The 18,406-nt window shown below is 45.8% G+C and overlaps 1 protein-coding gene across 6 annotated transcripts in view; it reads right to left on the reverse strand.

The window, feature by feature from the left end:
* The window catches only part of LOC139816866 (uncharacterized), a 184,404-nt gene that overhangs the window by 75,583 nt on the left and 90,415 nt on the right, over positions 1-18,406 (reverse strand). The window contains exon 1 of one of the 6 annotated variants that reach the window (XM_071784662.1): positions 3,492-3,629. The exons of the other annotated variants lie outside the window; for them this stretch is intronic. The gene's annotated coding sequence lies outside the window, so the exon portion shown is untranslated. Of the gene's footprint in view, positions 1-3,491; positions 3,630-18,406 lie in introns of those variants that run through there. 6 annotated transcript variants of the gene reach the window in all.

Consider the following 18,406-nt stretch of genomic DNA (forward strand, 5'->3'; position numbering starts at 1 on the left):
TATTTTGCTCTCGCCTGATTTTTTCCGATAAAGGAGCGATAAGTCAGATGGAAGAGGACACCGGCGTTTCCCGCTGAAAGCATCAATGATGAAAAAAATAGCAGTTGACCCGCTATAAGCGTCACTCGGTACGCGACGCGCCGTGCGAGGCATCGACTTTAACGCAACTTTGCTCGTCGGCTGCATTACGACGCACGCGGTCGCGGTAAATAATAAACAAAGGCGCGGCCGCAAAAATATGTGTGTCGCGCTGGCGCTGGCGCGACACGATTTTCACGGGGAGGAGAGAAAAAAGAGAGTACAGCCGCGCGCGCAATCGTTAATACACGTTCGGAGTAATTTAATCGAGCGCATAGCTGGGTACGAATTTTGTGCTCGTGACCCCGCAATATAATTACGGCTGTCCACGCGTATATATCGGCGAATACGTTAAAGATGCATGACGTTATCGTAGATCGTAATGTCGTGCGTGCGTATTAACGTCGGAAAGCCCGTTGCCCGAGCGTGTATCGTATCGATGGCAATTATAATTTAACATCCGGACATTGTCGCCGCGAATCGTCGACCCGTTGTTACGTAATCAACTATAAAAAGCTTACGGTTAAAGTTTCACGTTACCACTGGAGAAATAACTACTGGCGTACTATATATGCACACGTGTATGAAACGCGATATGATAAAGGGTCAAAGCGATGATCATACGCAGAATTATGCGCGCCCGCATGAGAGAAAGAGAAAGAGAGAGAGAGAGAAGTGCACTAAAAAATTACCGCGTGCACAGTACGCGCGCGCATTCGAGGGAAATTGCAATTAGTGGTATTACGGTGTATTATGGTAATACAGTGTCACGGCATATGGCAACGTCGAGGGTTAACGTTGAACGCGACGTCATAATTTGTCATCGATTCTCATTAACGTATCGTCGCTGCACTCGGCCATTGATCTTCGTCAATAATTGGTGCATACGCGATCGGACTTGATTCCGGCCTTAATTGCATTTCCATCCTCCTCTCGGAGATAACGGTGTGTATCGCAACCGGCACCGAAATGCCGGCGTGGCGTACGTGGCGCGGGCGCGTTTCATGCGCTCTCTCACGAGGGAAAAATACACCCGCGCGGGAACATATACGACGTGTATTTCGCACACATTCCTCCTCCGCCCGCGGACTGCAACGTTTTCGACGTAACGATTTTGCAAAATACCGGAGGGGGGTTCTGTGCATGAGCGCGCGTGTGTGTGTCTCTGGATAGGAAATGTTACGACCGTACATCACGTGGCCGACGTTGGTTCACGAGAGCGAGAGATACTTCCGCTACGAATTATCATTAATGAATTGTAATTACTATGCAATATGTAGCGCAATCATCACGCGCTCGCGCTCGCGTCCGTTTCATTCGCTGATAGGTTTTCATAGAAATATGGGTAATTTACACGATTTATACGCGGATGCGCGAGCCCGGTATAAAATGAGCTCACCGGACTGATTTACACCAGAGCTGTGTTTAAACAAGCCATCGTTTTCCTAATGAGATTTTAAAATAACATCGCGGCGCATCGATTTCGTTTAATATCGATTTGCACAATCGAGGCGACGCCGACGTTGAGTAATCGTGCTAATTATTACCCTTCGAATGCGCCGAGGCCCGCGGAAAAGTGCACATTGAAGCGATGAAATATAAAATAAGCGCGAATGTAACGCTTATACGAATATGACAAGGTAATTGGGTTTAATTTTTTAACGCAATTTTCCTGTGTCGAGAAGCATTGTACTTCGTGCCGCCACCATTCGACCGTATACACACTTCGAAGGCAGCGCGGAAAGCTCGAGTGTCGAATCAGCGGGAAACGACAGCACAGAAAATACCGTCTTCCGATACCTTGATGTCAGAGAGAATTTTTTTCTCCTTCTACTTTGCGCGCGATCGATGTCTCGTTAGAACGCGCGTTCGAAATAAATATCGTACTTTTTGTAATACAGAGAGAAGACAGGCTCTCTGGCGTAGTTTGCAAAACAAGTAATGCGATATACATAATAAACTGTAACAGCGCATGTCGATCGCGAAAATGAAAGAGAGAGAGAGAGAGAGAGAGAGAGAGAGAGAGAGAGAGAGAGAGAGAGAGAGAAGAACGCATCGCGTCGAGCCGATATTCGCGGTTGTCTGTTCGTATCGGCGATCGCTGTAAAATAATTATGTCGGCCGCCGCTCCAAACGCGACGCCGAGGGAATTGTTATCGAAATGTAATATAAATTTAATATCGATTAAATATTCACGATGTTACGCTTTCGCCAGGTACAATTTACCGAGCAATTATCAGTTTGTACGGTGCATATCGGGTCCAGTGTCCGTGGTACCATCGATAACATTCGCTTGGCCGGTGGCGATTTTAGTTCTTGCTCGCGCTCCGGAAAATATTCCGCGCGGCCTGCGGCTATGATATTTATTGACGTTGCGCATTGTAAAGTGCATTGTTTAAAAGGACGCCTCTTCTCGAGAGGATAGCCGTGACAAGGCACGTAAAACCGGATCCACATTGTCCGAACACGCTCGCTCGGATCAAATCTTCCTGCAAACAACGTCGGGAAATGTATTCCTTGTTATATCCACCGATATATTGTTATACCGGTGTGCCTGTAGTATATACGTATTATTATATATAACTTTTTGAATATTATATATTCGTTACTTTTTTTGACATGGGATCTCCCTCCCGACTCTGCCCCTTTCATTTCGCCGCTACGTGATTTATCAAATCTCATCATTTTTTATAGACTCAACCAGTATTGTATGTACATATATTTTTATCTTAGGGTCTGTTTACGCTCTACGTATTTCGTGTTTTGTTCTACGATCTGTCTATTTTTATGTCCCGTTCGTCGTTATTTCGTTTTACGTTCTGTCCATCTTGCGTTCTGATTATCGTGTTTTTATTACAGATGGGCGTCGTAACAGCAGTATTGCGTCATGGCAGCCTCATCTATTACGCGTAACATCTTTTTCGTTCATTTCTCTCGTTAATTATCCGACTTATCAATCTTATATTTACGTAATAAAATTATTATAATTATAAAAATTATTATTATATTGAAAAAATTATATTATACCGTAATTGTTATATTGGAAAAATTATAACAAAGCAAACCGCGAGCCTTTTACTTTTTAGAAGTTACTATGTGAGCATTTGGGAAATAGACGGATTTCCTCGGTAATGCGAGCGGTGATCAAGAGGGAACGAACGCTGGTCCCTAACAAGGCGGTAAACCAGCGAGTCATCAAATCATTCGTGTTCAGTGCGATCGGCATTTTGAAACCGCGAATACGAGGGTGGACAGGGAGTATTCCCCTAACATTTTCACTCGAATAATATTAAAGCGCTATATCCGTGACCATTTCAGTGGCTCAAGTTTCGTAAAATGATATTTCAGCAATTAATCGTATAACAATGGGAATCGCGTATGTGGAGTTCGGGAAATAACGTGACCGTTCCCACCTTGTTAATTTGGCGAACAGCGCAGCGACAATTGTTGCAAACAGCAGGAAATCACGCGTCACTGATGAGACTCTTATTGTCTCGCGCCGGTGCACAATACGAATGCATCTTAACGATGCGGGCTCGTCATAACGTAAATTGTAAAACACACGATACTGTTGACGTGTGCGCGTCGCGTCACAAAAGACCGGCGGCCGATACGAGGCTGACAATCTCGTTTTACGCTCCGTGCGTGACGCTCGACGGAGTTATATAGCGACGTTTTATTATAGTGCCTTTCATTAGGGAAACGCGGTAAACATAAAAGACGCGTATACGCGAATTATTATCTAGAACGAAAATTTCCACGCTCAAACGGCCGTTTTGTCGCGCGCGAATATTCACGTGTGTGGGAAAGATATCTCGTTTAATTTACTTATTCCTCCTCTGCGCGTTACTAATGAGAGAATAATGTGCGCATTGACACTCGTGACGTGTCGTCAATTAAAAAATTGTCCGCGACGTCGAAATGCTGTTGAAGCAGCATTTAAAAGTCATAACTTATAACAAAACCAATTGGAACGATGAAAAACACACATAATCCCGACAGATACGACAGAGTTGAATGATATTACGGCGATTATATTATGGCGTAAGGTAAATACCGCGAATTTTCAGTAATCACTTAATGCAGCCCGCCATGAATTATTACTCCCCCGTGACTGCCCGCAATTCCGAAAATGTGCTTGTAACGCCGTTACATCGATCGCGGATCGACTCGCGCGCGTCTCGCCTCGCCCCCGGGACGATTTCCGCCGTCGGGCGAGACTTAGGAATTTATCGGACACCCGCGGCGACTTCGCCGGGAATTTTATTAACGGATTCGACGGTTGTTATACAACCGGACGGCTGCCTAGCTGGCGCGGCGCGGCGTATCGGCGGGCTCGCAAATTATTTAGAGGGCACGTAGAAACTCGCGACCCGGGCTTGTCCAAATTGATTGCTTCCGATACACGATCCTATTTCGCGCATCCGAGAAAGCGGCCTCGCAACACGGCCATTTTCCCGTCCCAATTTATATAACGGGGTCGTCGAAAAAGTCCGAAAACGACGTTTTTATAGAAGCGTACAATATGTTCGGAGCAACGTGCAGGGGGAGACGGACGCGGGCGGTAGAGGGACAGAGAGAGATAAAAAAAAAATATATATATAGAAGGAGAAAGAGAGAGACATACGAGAGAGCTTTTAAGGGCGCGCGGGAAGCACTTAAAGCTTCTCCGCGCGATGTTGATACAGCGCGTCCGTCGCTCGCGTTAAGCCGCATCGCGATGTTTTACATAATAATATCCGCGCGGCAATACGCGGACGATCCGCTCGTAGTAAAATGCCGCGGCGCGCGTAAGCACAACGGAATTGTCATAATACGTTATGAATAATAATAGGCCGCGGCCGTAATCCGGCTATTAATGCGAACGGACGCCGCGCGTCGACGACGATCTCGGCGGATCCTGCCCGTGGCGGAGGGAGCGTGTCGATATAGTTTTCGCGGTGATATCGATGTCAAAGGGGAGGAGGGTATCTAGGTTATCCGCGCTGTATTTCGAATATTTACGACAGACGCGCGACAATTGCGTCAATCGTTTTTTAAGTGTCAAAATGTCAAGGGTGCGCGCGATAAGAGTAGGCATATCTTGTCGGGGACTGGCTGTTATATAACGATACGGATTATGTAACACGGAAGACAAGTGACGCCTTTAGTAATTGATATTTACACACTGGTAATTTACTAATTAGTGCTTGCATATTAATAATTTAATAATTAATATTTGCGCATTACCGCGATGATAGGTAGTCGATATCGCTTCGCCTATAATTTCCAGCTCTCATTTGCAATACACCCGGTGTGATGTGACTGCAATACCAGAATACATGATAATAAGCGTTTCTAATAAAAACTTGGATTAATTCGCCATTTTTTTTCTATATTTCTATATACATTGAAGAGTTTACCGATACAGTTTACGTGGTGATATCGATGTCAAAGGGGAGGAGGGTATCTAGGTTATCCACGCTATATTTCGAAGTTTTACGACAAACGCGACAATTGCGTCAATCAATCGTTTAAAAAAAAAAAAGAGAAAAAAACCGTCAATTAAACGTTAATCTGGCGAAGGATTATGATCTAGCAAGAGATACGCGTTCTGAAATTTGAATCGTAAAATATTAAAATATGCTCCGCCGTTGAATCTTCATCTCGAGGACGCTGGCGACGTCGCGCGTCGCCGCGATTATTGTTTCGAGAAACAGAGTCGTAAGTCCATACTGTCAATTTCGACACGCCGCGCGCCACCGCGCCGTTAATGAAGCTGTCGCAATTTAGACCGGGTCCGGGTTGACTAACTCCGCTTAATGATTCCCCCTGTCCCTCGCTAGATTTCTCACTGTCCCTCTCCCGCCAACGTAATTCACCGTCTGCCTATAATATGGAGAGAGACGGAAAATTCAGTTAACTCGACGGATGATCGCTCCGGGTGTAATTTACATTCTAACGGGGGCCCAGAATTACGGGCATTTCCGCCGATTTGCTCGGAAACTCGTCGTAGAATTATCGATGAATTTTCGCGCTCTTCAGTCGGTTCGGAAAAATTCAATTACCAATCCGGATACAATGAAACACACCTCGCTGACGCTGACGCTGAAAGAAATAACTCGACATATTTCCAAAGGCTATTCCTTCGCGCGCGCGGCGCGGCTTTATTCACGCGCAACACGCGAAACGCGAACGCAATCGCGATTTTACCGTTTATTAATCGACAAACAGTATTCTGGGTCGTGTAAAGCCGGGACGATTAAACGGCGTTAAATGAGAAAATATAAATTAAACGCGAATCAATCGGTGCAAATTTACCGCGGCCCTTTTTTCGAAAGAAACAATGCACTCGTTGTCGCCAATTTTCCTCCTTTGTCACTCCGTGAACGGGGGAAGCTTACAAAAGCGCACAGTTATCGACGACGCGGTGTGTCAATAAATGCGACAGCATCGATCGACTGCCTACGTTCTCTCCTTTGTAAATATTTTGCAACAACAAGCGTCGCCGCGCCGCGCCGTGTTGTACAATACGCGCTCCGCGTAATCGGACGCGCGCACGCAAAATTACCCGTCTGCGATTCCGTCCCGGATGATTCGCCGCTAATAATATAATTAATGTAATGCCCGGCGCGATCTGGTTATTTAGCCTGTGCAAATTTAACCGAACGTTTCGCGCCGTATTTACGCGCGGGACGCGTGTACATACGTTCCGCGTGCGCGCGCGCGAGCACACACGTACACGTGTCATCGCGTCATCGCTCGATCGCGAGGGCTTGTCGCTATCTGTAGGAAACGTTGCAATGTGTACCGTGTATCGACTGTGTATTTTATAACACGCCGAATAAAAGCACTATCTCGTTTGTAAAAAAAAAAAAAAAAAAAATATTACTTTCATAGAGCGAGACAAGCGGCGCGGTGATTGCCGCTATACTTCAAAGGCTACCCCGCGGTTCAAACGCAGTTCCGTCGCGATTTCCAGAGTCCACTTAGTCGGAAAAAAAAAGGATATTTCTGGCCTCGTTGATAATAATTACCACGAGTCAAGTAATAATTGTCCGATCGCGAATTGCGCCGCGTCAAAGCGAGAAGCAAACATTTCCATTATAATATCGGGGCGTTATCGAACTTTGCGTTTTATTTGATAGCTGCAGTTATAAATTGAGGAAGGTATACGGTCAGATACGTTGCTCGGTAACGGATGCAAATAAATCTCGTCGATAACGACGTTGCTTTTACGGCGGGACGATGTATTTTTTATTTAACGGATCGAAAAATGTTATTTCCGTTAAGCCTTAATCGCGATTAGAGAAAATACCGAGAGGGGACTTTTGTACCTGAATAATATAACCCTCTTGATTCCGCAATTTATCCTCTCTAGCGTGCAGGGCATTGCGCTCAGGAGAGACAAAGGTAAAGGTCAAAGTACTGAATTTATTTTCGGGACGATCAAATCAACGTTAACAAGGTATAAACGAATGCAGCTCTCCAATTGTGGAATAACAGACTCGGAGACGCTCGAGTAAATTCTTTATGATGAAAATCGGGATCAACATTCAAAATTTATCCGCAAATAGCCGATGCGACAAACGGCATGTCACGGAATTACATTTCATCGTGTTACAAACGTTTGCCGCTGTATCATGCGCTGTATGCGCGACACAGAATCAACTGATATTTTTCCCGGAATACCGTCCTAGTGAATTACGCATATCTCTCTCAATTTTTAATGCCATTGATACCTGAAAAAAAAATACGCGTTCTTTTATTCGCATTAATTTTTTTAATCCGCTGTCCCGGTTGTCCGCAAACGTATCGTCGATTGATGAAAATCAGAGAGGGAGACGGACACACTTCCGACTGTTTGCTTCCTCTGTTATTACCGTATCGCGTAGCACAGCCCAATTCACGGTAATCACACGTCGGGGCTGCCTGCTGTCGACCGTGGCGGCTCCGTCAATAACACTTGCGCAGGTCCGGGCCATTGTTACGGAAAACACAGCCGGCACCGTCCGCGAGGAAAACATTTAGAAATGCGCCACGTCGTTCTCTTTCCTTCTCTCTCTCTCCCCTTTCTCTGTCTCTTCCTGATCGCATACCCGGCATGTTCCCTCGCGCGTAAAAGCAGACCAGAGAGAAAGAAAGGAGAAAGAGGGAGAAGGCACCCTCGTTCCATCCGCCACGCTTCTCTCGTTTATTTTATAAACACGGAAGTAATTCGTGGGCTTTCTCGCACATGCGGCAAGCATGCGGGAGCTTCGTATAGTGGGTTCCGCGCGGCGATAACGGAGGAAGCGCAGACCACCATATCACGACATACGGAACGGACGGGACGTCGCGCGACGCGCGCGCCCGACTGAAACGCAGGGGTGGAAATCAGGTTGGTTGAACGCAGAGAATATCTGCGGGCCGAATTTGTCGAAAGGGTGAGATAGTCTTCGGTGAAGCTTCGAAAAAATGTCGAAGAGAACGGAGAGACTTCGAAATAAATGACGGAACATGCGCTTCGCGAGGAGAGTTACGCGTTTCTTATTTGCTCTTTTTACTTCTATCATAGACAATATTTCAAAGAAAATTGACAAAACTGTCTTTAGAGATGTAACGGGTATTGGGGGAAAAATATATCGAAGGAGAATATATTTATTTTCATCACACCGATATAGCTTCGCCTTCTCAGCCCCAAAAGTGGTATATATTGCGTTGTCGACAGACGTTTTGTGTTTATCTGACTTTTCGATGACAGCGTGCGTGAGCGTACCGTTTTTATATCCGCCCTTGCCCACGTTCCTGCCCGCTTCCTATACGTGAGAGGAAAAAAGCGGAAGATAGACAAAGCCGACGCGAACGCACCCACGCGAGACCAAAGTGACCATGGGCGTCGGCAAAAACCTTTATCCTTTAACATTCGATGGGTATTACATGATTACGTGTCCCAATAAACGAGGCGAAAGTATTCGTTATTCGTCGCTTTATATATTTTTTTACGGTATATATCATTATTCGAGCTCTTTTTGGCAATGTTTTAAAAATAATCCTGCCGTAATGGCCAATCCAGACACAAATTTGCATAGCTGCATAACCATATGCAGAAAGGAAATGACCCAATCGCATTTTACGCGCGTCCATATGATAGCAATACGATTGGATAATTTTCTTTACGCATATAGTTATGCAGCTGTGCGCAAGTTTGTCTGAATTTTGAGCTTAAAGCATTGTGTCTATATACGATGCTAGAAATCGCTTCAAGATCTCGGACGGAGAAAGAATTAACAAATAACATTTGAACAATTCGGCAATTTGACCAATGCGGTCAAATGCAATTCTTTCTCCAGCATCGTGGACACACGGCTTAAGAATGCCCTCATAAAATAACGGATCTTCAATCGAGCCTCGTAGATCTGTCTCACGAACTGTGTAACTCAAATTCTCGCTTTCCCATAAATTTTTATCCGTTTCAGCGACGTTTCAAAGCGCGATCCCCCGGAACTCCCGCGGGGGTGACGCCGATGGTGTGTCGGTGCACTCACTCACGCACCGCACTCAACTTTTCCAACGTCACGGCGCGGCGCTCGAAACGCACGCACGGCAGATGGTACTCGTCATCGTCGGGGAGGAGGCGTGGCGTGGCACGCTTTAATCGCTTAAAATCGTCGTTAATTGAAAACGAGTCAATTTACGGGTAACACGAGAGCCCCCGGTAGTGGGTGACGCGCAAACACGCGCGCTTATGATATTGTCCTTGAAAATGGTCGCGGTCGGCGAACGAAGGGGTTTAGCGGGGCACCCCGCGCCGGAAAAAAAGTCTATCTAGAAGTATAATGAGGCATGCGTGACGCATGACACGGGTGAAGACGGACGCTCTTTTTTTATTACTGCTGCTGCTGCTGCTGACGCATCGCCCGCCTTTTTCTGGCGTAAATTTTTGCCGGGACTAGAGGGTCGCGATAGGATTATTATCTAAACAAGACATATCCTCTGAGTCAGGATTTTTCGGGAATTAAGGGGGAAAAGAAAAGCGTGGTTAAATAGATTCGTTATCGTTAAAAGCCGTAATTAGTTCTGGGAAGAAATAATTCACTCCGTGATAATGTAGTTATCCAGGGCGTCCTGAATTTTCCCCACAGCAACAGATTTAGAATCGAAGTAAAAGATTCATTTTTATTAAGAATAATTTCGCAAATAATTCAGACCGTGACGATCGTTCTATAGCTTTGGGCGATTTATTGTCGGCGATGTTCTCCGTAATGAATTATTACATATTATCGTATTGTTTCCATAAATTTTCTACATACCTTGGGACCACACGCTGTCGGGCTCGGAATTTCTGTCATTAAACGTGATTATGCGCGACTACGATTATGTCCACGTTACGTCGTTTGCCATGATACACAAATTTACACGACGTTTATGTGACTTGTAATTAAATCCCACGTCTTCTAATTAATTGTATTTTTCCGTGTTGGGATAAACACTCTCTCCATAATATAGGTATACATCACAATTTTGAGATTTTTAATTTTACAATTAACAATTTAAATAATTAAAGTATATATCGTCATTGTTAAGAGAAGAAAATGTTGCTGTATTGTTGGAAAATATACAAATATTGTACGAGTTAATAATGCGGAATGTATGTATATAAAACGTATTAAAGCACTAAGAGAGACTCACGTGTTTACATAACATAATTTTCCTACAGATAGCAATTAGAGAGAGAGCGAATGATTATCATCTATTTGCTCCACTCAAACATGTGAATCAAAGGGGCCGTCTCATTCTCTAAGAGATTGTTGATTCGCTGACCAAACTGACCAAAATATGAAATATAATATGCGTGCATACATGGCCACGTAAAAACATTTTATTCAGAGCACGTAACGAAGTTTGTGCATTAACGGACGAGGTGTATTAAAAAGCAAAAGGTTGAAAAATAATATGAACTTTATCGGTATACGTTAATAAATAAAAATTTTATAAATAAATTCCGGATAATTATTGACTCATCCTTACTCTCTAAATCTGAATCAGTGAATAGTCACTGATTCAGATTTAGAAAGTACGTAATTTTATATTGTATGTTATTAATTATGCAAAAATTCAATGCGATAATCATTGGGCTGACTCGCGAGTGATTAACGCTGAGCATGCATCTTTAGCGTTTACAAGGGCATAAGCAGTGTGTATTAGTTGGCAATGTTCCGTGACGAATGTCGGCCGTATTGTTTCGGCGGCAATTTTCCAAGCGCGCCGCGACGAAATTTACGCCTCATGGGTCGTAATTACGCAATTACGATTGTATCCGCATTATCGCAGCACCGGGGTTATACACGGGGTTCCGGTAACCGGCCGGAAATTTACAAGCGACTACGTGGCCCGTAATTGAATTCTAAGGCTCGTAATTAAGCGTATTCTTCCGTCGCGAGCGCCGCCCCCGGTGGTGGGTCGATCCCATTTGTTTTAATAGCATATTTGCGTCGAATTCCGATGAAGCGATCGGAATTCCGCGCACGCCGTCGCTTAATTCCGGCGCGTTTGTATCGTGTATATAAAACCGGTCGATGACGACGATCGGAGACCAAAAATCGAGCTATACGCGGGTATACTCCGGATGAATAAAGACGTTCCCGCGAGTCGCGATTTAATCGGCAACGGCAACGATTAAAGCCAAGCTAATTTACGTGAGATTGTTCCAGGTGACGCAGCGCATACTCTTAATTCGCCAACCGGAGTCCATTCCCCCGCGCTGAATATCAGCCGGTGCCAGGTGATAAAAATGCGTGTCGCTCCCTCGTCGCCGTTATTAACAGTCACGGCGTTATTATTCCCCCGGGGGAACGCGTGCGCGCCGTAAAATATGCCGTTAAAAATTTCACAACGTTTATTATTATAATAGAGTGCGATTGGATGAAATGTGCATCTCGGCGCTACGAAAGTTCCGTATAGCGTCTATTTTCAAAGGTAGGAAACGAAGAGGGTCGACGATTCTCTCGGATAATCAAGCTTCGTTTTCAGAACATCGACTGAAGACTTATTGTTAGTTCAATATTGTAGCCGCGGACCTGAATCACCCCCTGCCCAGCGTTGAAACGCAGCACACGATGGTGCGAACATTGCCAGCAGCGGTTTAATCTATTCGACGGTTTCCGCAGATCGGTAACCCAGTTTCGCGAGATCGTTATGCCCGAGTAAACTGCATCTTTCATTAAGCTACAACAGCAACTACGTCCTAATTGAACGGCTCTCATTCGATCGGCCGACCCTTCGATTAATTTAGCGGGGGCTCTTCGCACTATGCATAAGCGCGTGTCCCAGATGAACTGGACGGTAACTGATCCGCAAAATTTTACGATTATCATAAAAAATTGATAAACAAGCTTGCACACACACAATTAGCCGCGTAATTATCGGCTGGAAACAGGGAAACAGTTTTCCGAAAACAAGCGCTGGAAATATATAATAAATATATATATATATTATATACATATAAATCTACGTTTCGCCGATTGTAATTGTTTGCAGGTATTTCGGTTATTTCTGTTTTACATCGCGCATAATTGTGTCTTTTCAGATTTCCCAACACAGAATCGTGTAATAACTCCCGCAATGATTCCCGAATACTTCACGAACCATCTTCGTGGAAATCACGTTAAAATAATTTCACAGCGCTGGAAGCAGCTGCGATAAAATTACACGCAATATAAATCACGAATTTTATTTCGAAACATTAAACGGAAGTTTCGCGCGATTCGCCGAGAAATGTCGCGATCCGCATATTACCTCGCGTGTGACGCGTACGACGCGACGCAGAAATGTTTCCGGAATTATTCCGCCGCGGGTCGAACGAGCACCGCCGGCGATTATTTTGATTACCGGTTGCCGATTGTCGGATACCAGCCGCGCCGGACATTCTGGGCAAAAATGGATGGCGGGGCTGTCGGAATCCAAATAGGCTCGTTTAAATTCGAAATTTCTAGCGCCGCGCCGCCCCGCCCCGCAATGCCGTCGCCGTTGCCTTTGCAATTTCGTAAAACGATGCATATGTATAAGCCGCGAAAACGGCGGATTTAAATACTGGAAATATTTTTCCGTCCGTGTTATAAAGCGGTCGCCGCGCGTAAAACTAAATCATCGTGACAAGGTTCCCCGCGTCTTTAACGAAGCCCCGTTATTATCGCGCGAGTCGGTGCGACTCGCGCGACAATGCAAATGTCTCGATTGTCGATTCAAAGAGAACGGTGTAAGACGCGAGGACACGTGATTACACAAAGCGCAATGCGTATATCTATTTATCTACGGTGTTTGCGACAATTCAGAAGTTCTTTGGAAAATCAGCTTAGCTATATATTTTAGATCATTCTTTTCCCTTTCTGCGTGTCGCAGTCGCGTACTAGATATTATTTTTGAAAAATCACTCTTTAAATTTACAGAGAGAGAGAAACTATAATTCTCTTGGTATACACATCCACACATAGTGTTACAAACTTGAATCGCTCTTCCAGAGAACTCGTCAATTGCCGCGTTTGGTTTATTGGCCCAAATGGCGACGGCGACCTGAAAGTAGTTGCCGGGGCTACCTTAAGCAATTCACGGAAGGCAAGACGCGGACAATTACGAAACTCGGAGCGCGAATGTTGTAGTGATACCGACTCGTTCTCGTTAATTTTCGAGTTTGCGTGTCATAGCCGTAGACGTACTGTCGGAAATTGTTTTAATTAAAGCAATGCCGTATCCGTCGTAAATTAATACAATGCACTAATTGCCCCCACTGATACGATCCCGTAGATACAATTGGGTACAACTCACGGAACAATTCCTTTCATCTCGATATTTCTCCCTAATTGTCCCGTCATCATGCGCCGAACTTGGCGTCTACAAACTCTAATGCTGTTCGAGACCGCCGTTGCAAAAATAACGCCATGTTTGTGTCGCTATAAAATTTGACTGCGAAATCGACGATGCGTCTTTTAATTATATCATGAATAATTCTGTCAATATTTTGGTACAATAATATATTCATCTATAAAAGTTTATTCCTCTAAAATATGTATGCTGATGTTCAAATACGTGCACGAATTATTTTTAAGACAAATAATCATGATTTTTTATAAACTGAATCTTGCTTCAAGATTTTTATTTATCTCGTTCCTGTCTTACTGCCGCTAATGCTATATACCTCGTATATATACCTCGTAGCCTGGCTTGCGCCATCGCGTCGCTCGTAAACGCTCGTATAACGGCCGCGAGCGCGTCTCGTCGTCCTATCCGTCGCGCGTTAACAGCGGCGCGGTATCGTATCGTTATCATAACCGATCCGCGGCTACCACCGCTCTCGGTAATATTCCTCTTTTCGGGCGGGGGCGTAACTCGGTAATGGCCGCGTCGTTCGAACATTTCCCTTAATCAAGCGGCGGTCGCGCGGCGCGATTTAACGCGCTGCGCGATATACATATGTATGTATACGTACACGCGCGAGCGAGACATAGCCCCGATGTTTTACCGCGACGTTACCACTTTTACGTTTATATCCGACTATCGCGGAAGCGGCGGAAACGGGCGGAAGGAGCGAATGGTGGAGGGTAGAGAGCCGCCGAAGGCAGAGGGGTTAGCAGAGGGATAAATCCGCGCCGCGCGACTCGTGGGGCGTTTACACGCGTGGACGGAACGGAGCGGAGTGAAGCGGAGCGCATACGCTCTATAACGTCCGCCGCCCGCACCCGACTACGGCTTACAAGTGCGTGTGGCGCGACTATAAACAACCGTGCAACTTTCACGAGGACTTTACCGTGGCCATTACAGCGACCCATTTCCCGATGCGGTTCATGAGCGAGCGCGTCTCTCTCCGTCGCGTCGCGTCGCCTGCCTCTGTCGCTCGCTCGCTCGCTCGCTCGCTGGTGCACGCGGGCGACCTAAGCTTCGTAAGATAATTGTTCATCAGGGGTTGAGTGTCAGACGCGAGTTCGCGTTAATGCCGGCCGCACGCGAAATGGCGCGTCGTTATATCTGCGAAACTATCACGCGCACTCGAGAGAGAGAGAGAGATCGGGCGCGCGCGATGCACTCCGGTGTTGTAATCTCGCTCCGAGAGACGATAGCGTGTCCCTTGTTTCTCCGATTCATCGCTCGCACGCATTCCTCGAAAGGTCGGCTCAGAGACATCGACGCGAGATACGCCAGATATCACCTACTTCCGACGTTCGCACTCTACTTTTATCAATCAGGAGATGCCTGCGAGATATTTCGATACTTTTGACGCCTGTCTTTGACGATTTCGATGCATTGCCTTCTCGATAACAACTATACCGGATTTGTACTGGTTTATTGGATGCCGAGTTGCATGCGGAAGTATCGATAGTCCGCCTAAACGCCTGCGGGTGCTGCGCAAGAATCGCCTTTCATGAATCATCGCGTATCGCCGCGCCAGTCGATCTCGTATACATCAATTATGCACTTAAGAGGGATCCCCCGTAGCGCGCAGCGAACAGATGTGCGGCGATCTCGAAACATCTCGTGCGAATGTCCGACATTTATGCGCCGCGTGATCCCGCCATTGTGCCCCTAATTTCGACGGGGAAAAGAATATCCGACGGTGCCGCGATCGAAGCGCACGTCTGTCCGCCTCCGTTCGTATTATTAAGACCCCAATTTATAGCGAGAGAAATTCCAAGAAATGGCAATAACGTCGACGATAAGAGGAACGCTAGGTATATTCGTATATTCGTCGTGTCTATCGCGTGCGCCTGGTAACGAGTTCGCGGCGTCGGCGTCGCGACGGAGAGACTCCACATAAAATTAACTTTTATAGATTGTTAAAACGCATTACGCGACGCAGGGCGTCGGCGTTTTAATCGCTTAATTGAACGTAACTACGCTTGTAAAATAATACCCGCGCCGTAACGTTTAGTGACCGCGCGGATCACGCTGTCACAGTTTTCCGTCTTGTGCGACATCTCGGGAAAGAACTTCTCGATTAATTTTTATATCCAATTATGCTTAGTTTTTAGTGGCGATACACGCGGGAAAAAATAGAAATTTTCCCCGATTAAACTCGGAAAGCGTGCGAATATATAACGATAACTTGTCCATCGCTTTTAATTTCGAGGGCAAATTTAACTTCAAATGGAACTTTAATTCGAGGCTTACAAAGATATTTAATGTCGAGTATCAAAAAGTTTCGCGCGGGCACGCAGATGGTGTTGAATCCGAATTTTCCTGCGCGAGGGTAGTCGGTCCCCAAAGTTGGCCAAAGAATCCGCGCGAATGAGAGAACGTGCGGAGACAAACTTGGGACGTTTTATACGCGGAAAGACAATCCAGATAGTCGCGTCTAGAGATACTTAGTTACCACGGGGTTATGAACGAGCGGGTCGCGTGAACCACGAGCGAAAATAATGCCCGCACGGCCGAATACGCGGACGGAATAATATAATATAATGTAGTTCGCGGAATAATATACTTCTTCATGAACGTAAAAGTTGCCTCGTTAACTTGATCGCGGCACTTCGACTACTCGAACTACCTTTACGGCCGGCAATTAAAACCAAACGACGGATGAACCGTAGAACGATCAACGATCGCGATGACCGCGGAGCTCGGTTCTCCAATATCGCGAGATTATCACCTGTTCAGCTATTTAGTGGTATATACTACTTATATATGACGACAGGATAAGGAATAAGCAAACGATTAAAGTGTCTTACAATTACGTATCACCATTGTGATACAATCTTGAAACTCTGAACACGCGATTTCTTCTTCCACGAACAAGAAAGTATCGGTGACAAGATGCAACAGAAACATGACAAAACCCAATGTTTCCTAATTCGCGAGCATCTCGGATAGTCGTAAAAATCGGCAAACGTAGACGGCGGCGGCAGCGTGCACGTCTTCCACGAGCGCGAGATTAAATGTCGCTCGTCGATTTCGAGGTACATCTGGGGTGTCTCTCGAATTCTCGTCGGTAGCACGCGCAATTTCCGCTCGCGATATATAGGAAGTCAGCGCGTCTCTCGCATGAATTGCGATATCTGCGCGACACATCGCGCTTTTTCGACCTGACGGACGACGAACGCTCATGGGGGTTTAAGCGGAATAGCGCGTTACGTCTCGAAACTATCGCACGGGGATCGGCAGTTCGCCGCAGCCAAAGCTACCCGCTGGGTATCGTAATTTCGTCGATAGTAACAACGGTAACAACGGGCGCCGCAGCGCGCCGTTAACCCCCCGGCGTCCGGTTTTTCGCTCTCTCTCTCTCTCTCTCTCTCTCTCTTGCGCCAACCACCTACGTCGGTTTATGCGCCATCGCGGTCGCGGCTTTCAGCCTTGCCGATTCAACAATCGAGCAAACAGAACATACCGAAACGTTCCGACAACGCGCCATTTCATGTTTACTTAACCCGTATAGAAACGGTATTCATGTGGGCAGTGCGAGTTAATTAATAAGTCGACTTTATATCTCAGTGATTCAGAAATATCCACGGAAAATTGCAATTGCGAATGCGGAATTGAATTTTATAGGAAGTATCGCGAGCGCCCGCCGATGCTGCTCGAAACCTCTTCAAGGATGAACGTAAAGTAAACGTAAAGTATAAACGTAAAAGGATACATTGCTTATCCGCTTATAATAAAAGAAAATTTTCACAATAAGCGAATCAATCAGCATTGAATCCAAGCTGAAAGTAACGCGCGGGATGAATATCCATTATAGAAATACCATACGATCGCGTACCGATGGACGATTTATTACGCGACGGACGAGTTTTGGGGCGCGGATACGGATTTATTCGGAATCTCGTGTTGCGGACATCGGGCAATATGCGGCCGTATCTGATCGTCGGAGAAATACGGCGGTGAAAAATTGGCATGTAGTGGCCTCCCGGTTAAAAGCTCCGGCAGGCAGTTAAACACGTAGTATTACGCGCGTCCCTTGCACGGGCCCTCTTCTCTTCACGGATGCCGCGATGCAACTTCATATTTTCCGCGCCACGAGCGTACACAAGCGTATGGAAATAGAAGCAGAAATGAACGCGACCGTGACAGTCGTTCCTCGGATCCCGCGACGTCGTTTGCATTTCTCATAAGCGCGCGGCCGTTTCTTTTTTCTTTCGCGACCATACGTACGCATTTTTTATATTCGTCCTACGTGAGTCGCTAGTGAAAAAGAAAATGAGGAACGGAAGGAAGAAGGGAGGTAGACAGAAAGCAAAAGGGAGAGAGAGAGAGAGAGAGAGAGAGAGAGAGAGAGAGAGAGAAAGAGAGAGAGAGAGGGTCGAGAAAAAAAAGAAAAAGAGATATTTACTATATGCTCTCTAGGCGTCCTAAGTCTTTAAAAGCACTAGAGAAACATAAGCTA

Source organism: Temnothorax longispinosus, chromosome 7 (genome assembly GCF_030848805.1).
Source record: "Temnothorax longispinosus isolate EJ_2023e chromosome 7, Tlon_JGU_v1, whole genome shotgun sequence".
Classification (NCBI taxonomy): Eukaryota; Metazoa; Arthropoda; class Insecta; order Hymenoptera; family Formicidae; genus Temnothorax; species Temnothorax longispinosus.